Source organism: Mugil cephalus, chromosome 14, assembly GCF_022458985.1.
Source record: "Mugil cephalus isolate CIBA_MC_2020 chromosome 14, CIBA_Mcephalus_1.1, whole genome shotgun sequence".
Lineage (NCBI taxonomy): Eukaryota > Metazoa > Chordata > Actinopteri > Mugiliformes > Mugilidae > Mugil > Mugil cephalus.
The window spans coordinates 23909637-23925575 of NC_061783.1; the positions used below are offsets into that span (position 1 = coordinate 23909637).

At 38.3% G+C, this 15939-nt stretch overlaps 4 protein-coding genes and 1 long non-coding RNA gene across 6 annotated transcripts in view; 3 read left to right on the top strand and 2 right to left on the bottom strand.

The window, feature by feature from the left end:
* The window catches only part of LOC125019928 (H-2 class I histocompatibility antigen, Q10 alpha chain-like), a 333056-nt gene that overhangs the window by 262327 nt on the left and 54790 nt on the right, over positions 1-15939 (bottom strand). The window lies entirely within an intron of this gene.
* The window catches only part of LOC125019922, a 293290-nt gene that overhangs the window by 225622 nt on the left and 51729 nt on the right, over positions 1-15939 (bottom strand). The gene's annotated exons all lie outside the window — the stretch shown is intronic.
* LOC125019923 overlaps positions 1-15939 on the top strand; it is a 268060-nt gene that overhangs the window by 149949 nt on the left and 102172 nt on the right. The gene's annotated exons all lie outside the window — the stretch shown is intronic.
* Positions 1-15939, top strand: part of LOC125019931 (H-2 class I histocompatibility antigen, Q10 alpha chain-like) — an 85116-nt gene that overhangs the window by 2223 nt on the left and 66954 nt on the right. The window lies entirely within an intron of this gene.
* On the top strand, positions 12037-15655 carry LOC125019950. The gene is made up of 3 exons (XR_007114153.1): positions 12037-12430; positions 15214-15489; positions 15599-15655. It is a non-coding gene; the product is annotated as an uncharacterized LOC125019950 (long non-coding RNA).

A 15939-nucleotide genomic window follows, 5' to 3' on the forward strand; every position in this document is an offset into this window, starting at 1 on the left:
GAAGATGCATAACCCGTCTAGGCAATAACACGATGTTAAGTGCAAGCCAAAGGTTTCATCACATCAGACACCCCCTGAACATCAAAAAAGAATACTGGTCGCCCAAAAGGGCGGGTGAATACTACAGGATTCACCCAGATAAAGACCCCTACGGGGGAAAGAATTTCAAACCTACCAAAAAAACCCATGTGATCTTTCCTTCTGAATGTCTGATTACAGCTTGAATCTTCAAAATCTATCCTTTTTTTCGTGTTGAAAGGGTTTGGGGTAAAAAGTTTTTCTTTTTTTCTCTTTTGTCGTAGTTTTCTTTTCTTTTCTAATTATTTCCTACATGAGTTTGTCCATCAGATTAATATTTTTTTGGTCTAAAATCCATTTTGTAAATTTTTTAAAAGGGGTTTTCCAGTGAATAAGTGGTAAGTGGAATTGATGGACAAAAACTGACCCCTGAGGGACCCCATGGGTTTTATCCCTAAGACAAAAGAGTCTAATCTTCAGTCTCAGCCACCTCATCAACACATTAAAAACTATCATGTTAAAAAAAAGTCACAACGAGGAGATTTTACTCTGATACAAGCAAAGCATAACGGGAAAAAAATTTTGATGAGACGATTCTAGGACGATCCCAAACCTAGAGAATGACTCATTATAAAAAGTTGAAATATCACATGTTTTCTTTTCTCTAAAGCTTCAGTTTTTTTCAAAACCTTTGTTCCGGAATTTTTACGTAAAAAACTTTGACCTGTTAAAAGTGAAGATATTTAACATCCACATTATTTCAAAACAATCGGGTTTGGGTTTTAAAGGGATGCAGAAAAAATGTAATGTTTCTTGTTTCAGATCCTGACTCTTTGGGAGGACGGTTTTTTCCTAAGTTCATGACACAAGTAAACATGAAATAAAATTTTAATAACCTAAGTTTCAGGAAACTAGATCAACATTAAGCTTTAAAGATGACTGTTTTTAAACCCCTCTGGGAAAAAACTGCCCCCTCATAGTTTGCCCCTTTGTTTTAATTTTCCTGTACCTCTTCCCTTATGGTATACGGACAGTGTCTAGGTGGTGGGGGGGATCTTTTGTAATGCATGTAGCCCCCCTTTAAACTGGGTCAGTGAAACTCACCCCAATCGGGCATCCCACAATCCCCTCACTGTCCTACCATGCAAGCCAAGCCCCTTTTTTTTCCGGTCTGTGCAGCTGCCTACCACACTGTCCCCTGGGGCACGGGATCTTTTGATTGGGGCCCTTTTTGAATTTAATGACACTGAGTGGAGATCCTTGTTTCAGTTTTTCGAGAAAAAAGACCGCCTTTTACCTTTTTCACCGGGTGTGAGTTTTTACAGCCAGGAGGTTCCAAAATGTGGATGCCTGGAACTTTATGCTGTCCCACACCCCAACCCCCCCCCCACTATGGCAAAGAGGGCATGTTGGTCTTCCGGGAAATTTCTGTAACCCACTAGACCTCCTTTGGGTCCTGGTGGTTTCAAAAAGGGGTTATTCCTTGAACCCACGTGTGTGGTTTAAAGGGAAATAGATTGGGGATTTTTCTCTTATTTGGGGTCTCATCGTTGTTAGAAAAAATTTTTTTTCATTCCCCCTTCATTTCTAGTATCACCATATCTGTAGTTTCTCTTATGGGGACGTCATGTTATAAACTGATCATATTGGTGAAAATTGGCTTATCATGCGGCACGTACCTCCCCCCAAAACATCCCCACATTTTTTTCTGCCCCAGCTCCTCCTAGGTAAGATGTTAAAAGAACTAGAAAAAAGGGACCTACATCATTTTGGTGTTCTGGTCTGGGCTTCTACCCAAACAACATCCCCTTGAAAAAGAAAAGGAACGCCGTATTCAACCCAAGAGGAGGGAGTAAAGAGTTCAGGTTTTTGTTCAAAAAAAGAAAACACCTTCCAGATAAAAACTTTTTGACGTTAAAAATGAGACAAGTCTAATTACAGCGTAAAGTCATTCATGCCATCTCTTTCAGGATTGAGATGTTTTGAGTAAGGGTTAATTTTTTTTGTCTTTTAAATTTTGTTAAATATGTTTTCTCTTATACAGAATTTGAATATAAGAAACAGAACAATTTCAGTTTAAACAAAATAAAAAGTTTCATTTTTGATCCAAAATAATTTTTGAGCAAGAAGAAAAAAAGTTCTTAAATGACCCCTGCTCCTTCTTCAAAATAAAATCAAATTACTGTTGTTATATAAGAACAAACATAAAAAACCCATGTTTCTTTTAAAACTGAACGGACTAAAAGTGAGGAGATGATTGAACAAAGGGAACAGGTAAAGTTGTTTTTGCATAGTCTCATCTGAAAAAACTCTGACACCTGGTTTATTTTTAAAGCTCACATTTTCTCTCCTTCACTAACCACTGATTTCATTTTGTTTAGTATTAAATTAAATCTTTGCTTAACTTTACATCCATTTCATAACAACACAAACTGATGGAAATTTTTTTTCTGGTTCAATCATCAGCTTCTTCTTCTCCGTCTGACCCCGGTCCTGGCTCTGGGGGAGATGCAGGTTCCATCATTGCTGATTGCCTCAACCTGCTCCAAAATTCAGGATCGTTTAGGTTCCGATGCCTCTTTGGTATTCAGTGTTTGTTCTTCATGTTTTCAACAACATCAATGTTTTGTAGGTCCGAATCCAAGTTTTTTGTATGTATTTACACCAAATTTCCCAAAATCTTTTCCCCAGAAGAACAAGGGAGTGGTCTGTTATCAGCTCTGTTTTTTATTGGACTGTGGACAAGTACAAGTCCTTCAATACAACAACTTCTACCATCACCATCACTTCATTCCCTTTTTTTTTGGACTGTGCTAAAAACCCACAACAAAAGGGTACGCCATTCTGCCCCTTTTTTCCCCTTCCCCCTTTTGGGTGTTTTGGGTGTTGGTGCTGTGCGGGTGATTTAAAACATGGGGTGTTTATTCTGGATTTTTTCTCTCCCCCATCAAACTAACAATGTTTGTCTGGACTCTCCTCCGATCCAACACATTTACTAATGTAGCACTTAAACATCGCCCATGCCCTTTTCCCCGGAAAAGTGTTGTGCCCCTTTTTGTACAATCCGATTATGAGATATCAGACACTCAACGGGGACAGGGACAGAGGAGTCACTGATTCTTTAAGGTAAAAGTGGATTTTTCTATCAGGTATCCAAACACGAATGTGTTTGACATTTGACAATAAAATACTGAATGCTGATATCCTTAAATTATCCTGCACACTGCAGCGTTTTAAAAACCCAACTTCACACTGTTGTAAAAAACATGAACTGGGGGAAAAAATTAAAACCCTCACACCCCAAATTTTTTGGGTCTTTATTTAAAAAGCTCCAACAAAGGGTTGTAGATCCCAACCAGCATTGTTTTTTAAAATTTTCTCTGTTATTTGATTATTGAATTAATTTTATCAGTGAAACAAGTTATTTAATTTTCCATCCATCCTGTAAATGTCACCCCCCGGGATTGTTAGAACCGGGGGGGGTTTTTTTTAGCTTAAAGCAATTAAAACATTATTAAAACAGATGATCACTTTTAAAAGGGGAAGTAGAAGTTTGGTTGATAAATTGTTTTTCGTTTTTTGCAGGAAATGTTTTAATAAATAAGTTTTTTTTCCCAAATTTAAATAAGAATTAAAAATCGATTGGAAGGAATAAACTTGAAAAAAGACTATTTGTGTTAAATCAATTCACTACAACCATGAAATAATTTTGTAAAAAAAACATAGTACCATTGAGAACATCCTCCGGTTTTTTCAAAAACCGGGGAGTTTTAAAAGGGGAAGAAAGAATCATTTCCAAGAAGGGAACTTAAAACATCTGATGACCTCCGTGTTTTATTAAATGACCGTAAACTAATCTCCCCTCTGATGTTAAAACCCCCAGACGGGGTGGCAACGAAAGGGAGGCTGGATTCTTTTCTGAAAGAAATATCCAGCCAAACCCGTCCCAAGTCCCAAAAAACCCCCTCAGAAAAACATCAGGTCCACCACATGAGAAGGTCGAACCCCTCCTGCTTTACGCTTCATCCAACATGTCAGAGGGCATTTATACTTTAAAAAGCGTTCGTTACTTTGTAAATTATGAGAAAATTCATAGTCATATTTTAATCCACCCCCACATTTGCAGAAAACCCCTTAAATACTTGGTTAAAATTTTCATCGTCTAAATAGTTGAAGGGGTCAAAACTTTGCACGGGGTTAGTTCATCACGGAATACGTGTTACCAATATAGGTCATTTCGTTCTTTTTATTTTTAGTTAGTTTTTATAGAAACAGACCCAACACTCCCAGCATTACTAAAAAACATACAGTCCCAATCAAACTCCGGTAAATAACACTTATCTTCTTCTGTATATGTACGCTGGGGCCCCTTCATTTCCTCAAAACCAAAAAATAGCCACATAACCACCCCCCCCTTTTAAATTATGTAAATCCGAAACGCTGCTGTAGCCGTCACCTTTACCAAAAAAACATTCTTTAAAAGGGGCTTCATTTGAGTAAGCACTTTTTTACTTTTACTTTTTTTTTACTTCTTTTTTTAAACTTTTTAAAAAGTTGAAAAACCCATATTTCCATTTTTTACTGTTTAAAAGTTTGTGTTTGGGGTCTGATGCTTTTAGTGTGTAGGGGGTTTTAACAGGAGGGTTTGGGTTTGGTGCAGGTGTTGGGTGTTAGACCCCCACTCAGACCTTTGGGTCCTCCCTGGGGAAAAGGGCCCCCAATAAAGAATTGGGGGGTTTAGTTCCAGGGTTTTAGGAGGGAGTAAGGGGGCCCACAAATCCTCAGCCCCCAACACTGTCCCTGTGGAAAAACCCAGTATAAGCTGTTATATCGAAGATCTTTTTTTTATATTTTTTGGGTTTTTTCTTTTTTATCCTTTTGGGATGTTTGGACGTCTTACTACAACACTGTAAATATCTGTTTTTTACGTAATGGGGGTTTTACTGCTTGGGAAACCCTTGTTTTTCTACGTTTTTCTACTTTTTTTTATTATTCATTTTTTTTCCATGTTTTGTTATTTTTAAAGTTTTTTTTTTTACTTTTCTTGTTATTATTTTCCGTCTTTTTCCAAATTGGATACCGGCCGATAGTTATTAAAAATTTTTTGGGGCCAAATTGCTCTTCTTCAAAGGGGGCCCCACCACGCCGCCCTTAAAACAGGAAGACCCTGAATTTACCATAATAGCACTGTTCCTCAAAGAATCCAAACATGTTTTAAAGGACAGGGGAGTTGGTCTAAAGGGGGTTGTGGCTTCACTTGGGGGAGAAACTCCACCAAGTGTCCTCACTCAACCCGGACAAAAATCTCCAGTTTTCCTACGTAAAATCAATGATCCAGGGGCACAATTTTTAAAAACTGTTAAGGTGAAAACTCGATGAATTCATTGATTTTTTCCAGTAAGTGGTTGCTAAGTCCTCACAAAGGGGTCACTCGGGAACCTTTAGATCTGTTAAAATTTTTTGTTTGTTAGCGGTCCATTTTGGGGGAAAGGGGGAATTTGGGGTCTTTTTAGGTTTTGAATTTATGGAAGTGGGAGATTCTTTCCGTTTTACTCGTTTTTGTAAATTTCATAATAAAGCTTTGTTTTTCTCATCTCCCTTTTCTTATTTCCTTTAGATTAAAAACAACCTCTCTTCTTTGCGTCCCCCTGCTTATCTTACTTTCTGGTTCTGGTTTTAAAAATGACAGAATAAAAAGAGCTCCGTTTCTGTCACTGTTTCATCTCCTCAAGAAGTTAGACAAGCTTTTCTAAAAGTTTAAAAGCGCGCCCAAAAAAAATAACAAAAGACGAAGCTGGAAATAAAAAGAACTGCTTTTATGCAGTATCTGTATTTTTTCCTCTCTATCTCAGCCAAAAAGGACCATTTTAAAAAAATAATAACCCGGTTAGACGAAAGAAACCACTTTCTCAGCTTTTCCCCAAGTTCATGACAAAGAACCCAGACAGTTTTTTTTTCTGTGAGATCAAGAGGGAACAGCTGACGATGAAAAACCCTTTAGTGCGCACCAAAAACATGAGCAAAAACAACCATTCAGAGACGCCTTTTTTTTCACAGTAGGTCACTTACAAAAAAAAACGGTAGAACAGTTGACCCGATGTTTTACTGTAATTAATGGCTATAAAAGTTTAAAATCTACATGATCACGGGCAGATGATCCCACCTGTAGTGAAATTCATATGACCCATTTGCGCAAAATTAACAATGTAAAAAATTTTTAACACCACATTAAAAACGAAAAATAAAAACAAAAAATAAAAAAAAATAAACCCAAAAAAATGTTTGGATCAAATATCTGAACAACAACTTCTTTCAACAATAACCCTTTGTGTGTTTTTAAAAAATGTGGAGCAGGATCGTTCAAGTGGAACTTTCAGTTTTGTTAGACATAAAATATAAAAAATATTTAATAAAAAAGCTTTGGGAAAAAAGCTCAGTGGTATTGAACACTACATTTTAAACTAACGGGGAACCCCTGGAAATGGGCAGTGTTGCTGCCGTTCATCTAAACGAAAATTTGTTTTGTTTGTTTCTCGTCTCTCAACTCACTGGAAAAACTCTTAAAAGCCGGGGGGATCGAGAGGGCGCAACTAATGCAAAACAAACCAAAACAAACACCTGAAATAAACTTATACAGATGACCAGCCTTTACGGCCCCAATACGGGCCCAAAAAAAACGGCTCCAGTTCTATCGGGGGTTTTTTCGTATCAGTGAATGTTTCACCAATGGAAAAAAAAAAAAATGTGAAAATGACAAAGCACCCGCTTTTACCCCACCCCACATGAAAACAAAAAAGTAATATAACGAATTTATTGTTTTTTTACAGATTATTCTATTTTTTAAAAAAAAAAAACAAACTGCAATCAAACGAAAAGAGACTTTCATGTCAAATGAAAAAAAAACATAAATCATTTTAACGTGAAAACATTGAAAACGTATTTTTTTATTTCTTTTACAAAAAAAAACTGAAATACAGAATTATTTTTAAAATTGTTCACAAAAAAGTAATTTTAAAATATTGTCTTTTTTAATGGAATAAACTGTAAAAATCAACAAAACTTTAAAAAACATTTAAAATTACTGAGAAATTATATAAAAAAACTATTAAACGTAGGGTATTGTGGTAAAATAATTTAACCATTTCCCTCTTAAAAAAATTTTACAGCATGTCCGAAAAACACGTTTAAACAGGGGACTTTTACTGCGCAACCTCCCGCACAAACACAAACGAAGCGACATTATTGAGCGCGGTTTGAAAAGCGCGGGGGCCCGTTTTGGTTTGGGCGACAGAAACGGTTGGAGAAAAAAGAAGAAGAAAAGAAAAGAAAAAAAGAAAAAAGAAGAAAAGAGAAGAAGAAAGAAGAAATCCCTTGGCTGTTGGGGCCTGAACATCCTTTTGACTTACCTAACCCAAGTCAACAAACCCCCACCCGTTCCCCTTTTTGGGCACAGAAACTTGGGGGCAAACAGCAGCAAGTCGAGGGGGGGAAAACGAAGGCAGAAGGCAAGTATCAAAATGAAGCAGTAGTATTAGCTTTTTTACCACCATCCTCGACTTTACTCATCCACCAAAACCCAAACCGCAGCATGTCGCAATTGAAATGTTAGAACAGATAAAAAAAAAGTTTTAAAAAGGGCCCGGCGGCGGTCTGCCAGTGTTTTTCATAGTTTTTTCATATGTTAAAAGTCGCCAACCAACCACTTTTTTTTTTATTTACCTAACTTTTGCTACCCTTAACATGAGTTTTCGTTTCTTTTGAACGACTGACCAGGCGGAGAGAAAGAGGAACAAATTTTTTTAAGCTGCAACAATAACAATAATCGATTATTAACCCTCTTCTAACAATTTTCACTAAATTTTTTTTGGCCCATAACTTTTTTCTCTGTCTTTGAAATGGATGATTTCCCCCGGGGTAAGGATTTTTTTTCCTTTCTCCCCCCTGCGAAAGTGGGGAAGTTGATTTCAGGCATAATCTTGTGGGTTTGAACTCCACTCCTTTTTCCCCGTGAACTGACAGTGAAAGCAGTGGACTCAAAACAAGAATGGTCTTTCTGTGTTAAAAACCAAGGTTGGCACTTGAATTCAGAAGATTTTAGCTCATCTTGTGATGCAGGGCCACCTGTATCTTATTTTTACACCTCATGATTTCCCATTGCCGCATTTGCATTGTTGAATAAACAAGCAGAAAAGTTTTGGAAACCCGAGCAGAAAAATTTTATTTCCATTTTCATGTTTACAATTTGTGGGACAAGATAATTTCACTTAAGCATAGATGTTGACTCCGATCATCGGATTTGAAATTAAAAACTGACAGTAAAAAAGTATTTTTCATCCCCCCTTTCCCCTATCATGGATGCAGAGAGTTGCTTTGTCTTTCAAAAAATCGGCCCTAAACTGGGGACCCTGAGCCTTTGTGGGGCATCTGCAATGTTTAGGAGTTGAGGGCCCGAGCTACCCGCAAGAGTGACCTCCTTTTTTGTCCTCAACCAGTTGAAGCCCCGAACGCTGTCACCCCAAAAAGCAAATATGTATTTCAGTTTGACAGAATAAAAATTTTTCATTAAAAAATTGCTAGTCAAAAATACTTATTAGGTCCACCTGTACAAAAAATGCAGTCCAATCGCAGTTTTTTACTATGAATTAACTTAAAGAATCTTTTCCCATTTTTGTTGATGTTTTTAAAAAAATGTGACTTTTACACTACCTTGTTTAACTTTATTTCAAAATGGGTCTTTTGTGGGGTTTTACTGCATTAATTGAGAAAAAAACATTTTAAAAATTAAAATTTAAAGGGCTACTGAGGGTAGAATTTTTATTTTAAAAATTACCCACTTTACTATGTGATGTCTGTGTTTTTAAAAATTAAACTATCTGTCCTTTTTTAAAGGGCCAACACATCTTGGCATCCTCCCGCAGCCGAGCAACCAAAAGTTTTCAGGAAACCAGTACCAGTACAAGTCCATAAAAAAAAGTCTACCAATCCCCCTCGGTGATACGGGATCGTTTTTTCACACAATTACTCTTTTGGGTTAGATGGCTGAAAAATAAAATAAACACCTTAACTTAGTGTAATATAAAAATCACGCATGAATTTACAGTGGCTTAAAATTTGTACATCATTTGGGGCTATCTTCTCTAGATTCTGATTGGTAGCAAAACACACAACTAATGATGGGTGGGATTATGGGTGAACAAGGGTACTTTTTCACAATGTACAAAAAAAAATTTCTTTTTTATCCGCAGACAAAAGTTCCCCAACAACAATATTTTTTTTATTTAGTTCCCAGTAAGTCAGCGGTGTGTATTTTCTTTGTAGGGGTTATGTTGAGTCTTTCAACTTGTCTGTCCCAAAAACAGAGGGTCATCTAATGGGACCGTGTACTGCTGTTTGGGTTTTAAAAAAGGGTTAACTTCTTTTCACCTTTACCGGTCCGCCTCTTAAACTTTATTGCTTTTTTATTTAAAAACAGCAATGTTTTCTGTCTTCTCTTCAGGGGGTTTCAGCTCAGAAACTGCAACTTCACTACGATCAACAATATTCAGGTTTTGGACAAACCCCCCCTCTCGCAACTGAAAGAGCAGGTGTCGGCAACCTGCGGCTCCGGAGTTTGCATGCGCCTTTGTTTCCTCTTTTGCAGCGGTGCGGGGGCAAGGGGTGATCAAAGCCGTTCACTTTTTTACGCTTTCTAACGCTTCAGAATGCAAACTAGTCACCACAGTGAACGAGCAAGAGTTACACAACAACTGAATGCACTGAATGCCACACCACCTCTGGTTGTAACATCAACCAAAAAACACTGAAACCCCCTTTATTGCAGCTCTTTACTATTGCGTCAAGTATTTTTAAATTTAAATGTATTTTATTTTAGTGCATTTTTTTTTTTAAATAAATTCTAAATTTAATTGATGGTGATCTTTTAAATTAAAATAAAAATGATTTTTAATTTTTTTGTTGCAAAAATAACCCCCCACAAAACCCCCTTTCGACACCCGCCTGCAGGTCCAGCCCGCTATTCATTGAACTTTTCAACCCCAGGTAAGCCAACCACGGATAAATCCCCGTTATGTATGCATAATGCAATTTCGTTTTGTCTGTAGCAATTATTTCATTTCAGAAATGCAACACACTATGGGCCTAGCATAGAGGTGAAAAGGATATATGCAGTGTTATCTTCATTTTAGATGTCAAAGGGGTTTTGTGGCTCCCAGTGTTTTCTTTCCAAATGGCTCTTTGAATGTTGATGGTTGCCGACCCCTGGTATAGAGTATGGATTTATTTCCAGTGACGTTTCACCAAGTTTCTAGTCAGTGTTGTGGATGTATGGTGACTTGTATGTAAATTGGTAACTCAACTATTTTTATTATTTTTATTTTTTTTTTAACTTTTTTCTTTCATTACCAGTTCAGTTGAATTTTGTTTTGGTTTTGTTTTTGTTTCAGAACCAGTCATTTTAAATGAATAGATTTTTGAATATTGCTGTAATAATGGCTACCTGCTACAGTTGAATAAAAATACGGAGAATGGGAAATTGTAGCTGTTCTTGTTCAGCTTGGTCTCATTTTTTCTCATGTTCTCATGTTTTGAAAAGATCAAATTATTGTTGTATACTGTTATATTACATCTAATCTAATATAGCCTACAGCCTTTTTAAATAAACTAATAAGAGCACATTTCTGTAACTTTAAGCATTATTATTCATATTACAATGTTAAATTGCCGGCTTTATGGGTAATTTCATTATTTTATTTTATGTCATATACTGTTGTATTACATCAAATATAAATTATTATACAATCTCTTCCCATAAAATCATGTCATTAAAACCGATTAATGACAGCACATTTCTGTAAATTTAAGCATTATTGTTCGTAATACAACATTTATTTACCACATTTCTAGGTGATTTAATTGTTTTAAAATGTGAAAATGTTTCTAATTAAACGGTAAAACAACCTGAAAATACGACAAAATCTTGTTAAAATTACAAGTACAAACTGCATTTTAATTATGGAAAATGTCTGTATTTTTACGAGAAAGTAATTTCCCGTTATTTTACGGTATTTTTATGGCGCCCCTGCTGCCAGAAATTTACCGTTTTTTACAGTGTAGGTTTATGCTTCTATTTTTGTTGTATTCTTGTTTTCTTTCTATTTTTTATGTGTTTTATGTGCAATCATTCTGATCATTACAGAAATTGTTGTAACAACCTATGACTTAGTTTTATTTATAATGATGTGTTGTTACACGGATGGACAGCCCCACCCCTCCACCATGCTGGTTTACTTATATGTACATATCTGCACAGCTCTATTTTTATTTTCTACTGTTTTTATATTTACACTCCTTTAGCCAGGAGCTCAAGCCCAATATATCGTTATGTACACACATGATGACAATAAATGACTCTTTAATCTTGAATGGAAGAGGTGGAGATTATGACCTATACACTAGTCTGCCACCAGGGGGTGCGCTATGTTCACTTTTCAGGAGCAGTTCCGCCGTCCATCTTTATATTGTCTATGTTATAAAGATACAGATCATGTGACCATTGGTTGCAAATGCATGTGCATTTAGTCTTCACTGATCACGTCTTCTACTACACAACAAATTTTTCCCTCTTCTGGGACTTTGCATCTCCAGGCAAAATTATTTCAAATGTTTCTTTGTGACATGTTTATAGAACAGTTCCTACACCTTTAAATCCTTCTACGCTACCGGTGTTTTAGTTTTACTTTCATCTGAATTCACAAAAAATGCAACTCTTGACTAAACTTTGTGTTTAATTTGTTAATTTTGAGTATTTTTAACCACAGTGAAACACAATGGTTGCATTTATTTTATTACTGCACGCAGTTCCCATTCAGTTGACCCAAAATTTGCATTTGATAGTTCAAGAAGAGGCCTAGTGGCAAAAAGAGTTGTTGTTGTAAAACTGATCCTAGTGTGTTAAAAAGTATATTAAAAAGAAAACTAAGTTGTTGATATTATTACAACACATTAAGGAGTATCTAGAACTCTCCCACTTCACTTAATATCATTTGATTATTTATTTAAAGGTTATTATAGGAACTAGATCAGATATATATTTTAATATTGTAAAAATGTCACTTGAAACCTGCACTTACTTATTTTTGTCCAACAGTGAAACACTCCTTGCAGCTTTTCGTCACTGCATCTTCTGGGATACCAAACTTACCAGAGTTTGTGGGAGTAGCAGTGGTTGATGATACTGTGGTGGGTCACTATGACAGCAACATAAGGAGAGTTGAACTCAAACTGGACTGGACGAAGAAATTTATAAAAGGTGACCCCCACCACATGGAGTACTACACTAACGAGTGTTTAAAGAACTGGCATATCCTGAGAGTGAGCATTGACGGTCTGAAGCAGCGCTTAAACAAAACTGGAGGTGATGTCACAATTTTACTACTTTTATCAAATGAATACAATTTAAATTATTTTTTTCAGTTTTTCACCCTATTTTTGTAAATTTGTTCATAATCATAATTCTGTTTTTTTTTTTTTTTTTCCATTTTATTTTTCTAGATAATACTTAGGATGTATGAAATGTTCTGTGTTCGTTGAGCGCTGTTGTTTTCCAGGGGCAGTGGTGGTCTTTTGATAAATAATCAACTCTGAGTATTGGTGTCTGACCAATCAGAAGCAAGAGAGCACTTCTCTAAAATAGAATAGAATAGAGGCTGGATGCCTCCCAGCGAGAATGTCCGGGTTCAAGTCCAGCTCGGGGTTTTCTCCAAAGACATGCTCGTTAGGCCGACTGGTGACCTAAGTGTGAGTGCGAATGGTTGTTTGTCTCTGTGTGTGGTGACCTATCCAGGGTGGACCCCGCCTCTTGCCCAATGCCAACTGGGATAGACTCCCGCAGCAACCCCTGCAACCCTAGTTAGGATTAAACGGTATGGAAGATGAGAAGCGAATAGAATCTTTATTAGGGCGGTTGGAGTTTGCATGTTCTCCCTGTGTCCTCGTGGGTTCTCTCCAGGTTCTCCGGTTTCCTTCCACCTCCAAAGACATGCCCGTTATGTTCATTGGTGGTTCTCAGTTGACCCTAGGTGTAAGTGTAAGTACGAATGGGTGGAAGGGAGACATGTCCAGGGTGTACCCGGGTGAGGATAACCAGTAGTAGAGATGAAGTGATGAGATGAGAGTCTGTATCAATACAATGAAATTGAAGAGTCTGCTCCTCATAGTGCAAAACATCCCACACAAAAAAATTTAAAAAACCATCCGCAACCAACATAAAAATCCATAGTCCATAGAGTCCATAGAGCAAATAATATCTGTAACCAGCAGCACTTAAGTGCAACAAGAGTAATACAATAATAATTGACAGTGCAGTAGTGGCCTGAGGAAAGAAACTGTTTCTAAATTTAAAAATGTGAGTCTTGGTGGATGATAGCGCCTGCCTGAGGGCGGCAGCTGAAACAGTTCATGTCCAGGGTATGTACCTGAGGGGAATCAAAAAAACTTATCCACATGTTTCTTCAGAAGCCTATGGGAGTTACAATAAAATTCTACCTCCGCTTGCCGGTTTCATATTTCTGTTGTCCCACTACAGCTCACAGAGCTGCCGCGACAATTCAAAGTCACTGAGACGTTCATCGGTTTGTTTTTAGCCCTAACAGCTGCTATGCCCGTGCCCTGCCCATAACGCCCTACACTCCATGGTTGAATTCACACCTCTGTTTGCATGCACTGTCTGTTCTCCAGTAGTCACTGGAGCACCTCCTGGATTTGTTCAATGTTTTCTTCAGGGGTGCAGGAGAATATCAAAATGTCACCCAGGTAGACTGATACATATTTATTCAACCGATCACGCAAAACATTATTAACTGGAGCCTGGAAAACAGCAGGAGCATTAGTGAGACCAAAGTGCCCTAGTGGTGTGTTGAAGCCCATCTTCCACTCGTCCCCCTCCCTGATTCTAACAAGGTGGTAGGCGTTGCTTAGATAATGGCTCGAAAGCTGAGTCCATGAATGGAAGTGGGTATTTGTTGTCGAATGAGCCCACTGTCCAGACTCAGCGATGTACTTCTCCGTGGCCTCCTTCTCAGGTTTGCTGAGGTTGCATGGTGGGGGGCCTGGCCTCTGAACTGGGGTGTGCTCACCGGAGGCAGTAGGCATGACAGTAGTGACTCCATCGCCGGATCGTAGACGATTCCCAGTCCACATGGGGATTATGGGTCCTCGGCCAGGCTAACCCCACCACCACCTGGACAGCAGGAGAAGAGATGACATATAGTTCAATGAGGTCTTGATGATTAATGGACAACAACAGTTTAAGTGGTTCGATCTTGTGTGTGATTACTGTTAGCAGTTGACCTCTTTGGGTGCAGCCAATTCTTGCAAAGATAGACCATGTTCCTGGACAAAAATTGCATCAATAAAACTCTCATCAGCCAAACCGTCCAGCAGTACACGGGCTGGGATGGTGTGTTGGGGCAGGAGCAGGAGAAGGTGCTAAGTCGATTAGGTGGATGCATAGCTCGATTAGTTCCTGCAGGGAGGTAGAATTGTCTCTAAATGCTAGTTCGTCAGCAGCAGCAGTGAGCTGGGTGATGGTCGTCTCCAGTCAAGTTGAATCATCCCTAAGGAGAGTGAGTGTAGACGATTAGTGAGGGTTCAGAGAATGGCATCGTGTTGCGCCACCATCACTCCTTCTTTCTCCAGTACATTAAGCATGCATCCAGTCTCTGTGTAAGTAAACATGGCGAACATAAAGCGCTGGAAACTCCAGGAGAAAGAACACAACATTGGCTGCTTGGTCAGGAGAACAGGTCGACACGGAGGCGCTAAAAGGAGGAAAAAATAGAGATATAACTGCTAACCTCTTTTCCACTTCTTGCTGTTGTCCAACCAATTGTAAAGCGCAATGTCAATATCCCCTAAATCGTGACGTCTTCTGGAAGCACCAGATGCTCACCTGAGCAGATCTGGTACCTACACTGGAAGAGCAAAACCGGCTTTCACTATGAATCATGGGTAACATGCAGAATACAGGGAAATGTAGATATCAACATCACCTGATGCAAATCTAACAATTTCTGGTGTATAATGCGAGCATTGTTTCTATGGTACATACTGAGTATCCAGTTTCCAGCAGTCTCTGTCCTCTTGGCTGTTTCTGTCTGTCCAGGTGACTCTATATGTTCTGGTCTGTCTCTTTCTCAGATGTCCATGTCCTTCAGAGGATGAATAGCTGTGAATGGGATGATGAGACTAGAGATATCGCAGGTTATAATCAGTTTGGCTATGATTGAGAAGACTTCCTTTCACTGGACCTGCAGACTCTGACTTGGACTACACCAAAACCACAGGCTCTCACCACCAAACTGAGTTGGGATACTGATAAAGACAGACTAGAATACAATAAAAACTATTATATCAACACGTGCCCTAACTTCCTGAAGAAGTATGTATGCTATGGGAGGATCTTTCAGAGAATAGGTAGTTACCTGTTATTAATACACTCAGCAACTGTGCACGCCTTCAGTTTCTAACCCATAGTTCACAGGAAACAGTCCAAAGGTTTATTGAACCATCTCTCTCCCTGCAGACGTCGCCTCAGTGTCTCTCCTCCAGAAGACTCCCTCCTCTTCAGTCAGCTGCCACAGGTTTCTACCCTGACAGAGCCATGATGTTCTGGAGGAAAGATGGAGAGGAGATTCATGAAGGAGTGGAACATGGAGAGATCCTCCCCAACCATGATGGATCCTTCCAGATGAATGTTGACCTGGACATTTCATCAGTCTCACCTGAAGACTGGAGGAGGTACGACTGTGTGTTTCATCTCTCTGGTGTGGAGGACGACATCATCACACAACTGGATGAAACACAGATCAGAACCAACCAGGGTAAGAGGACATGTCTACAGTTAGATGATTGACATTTTGTCTC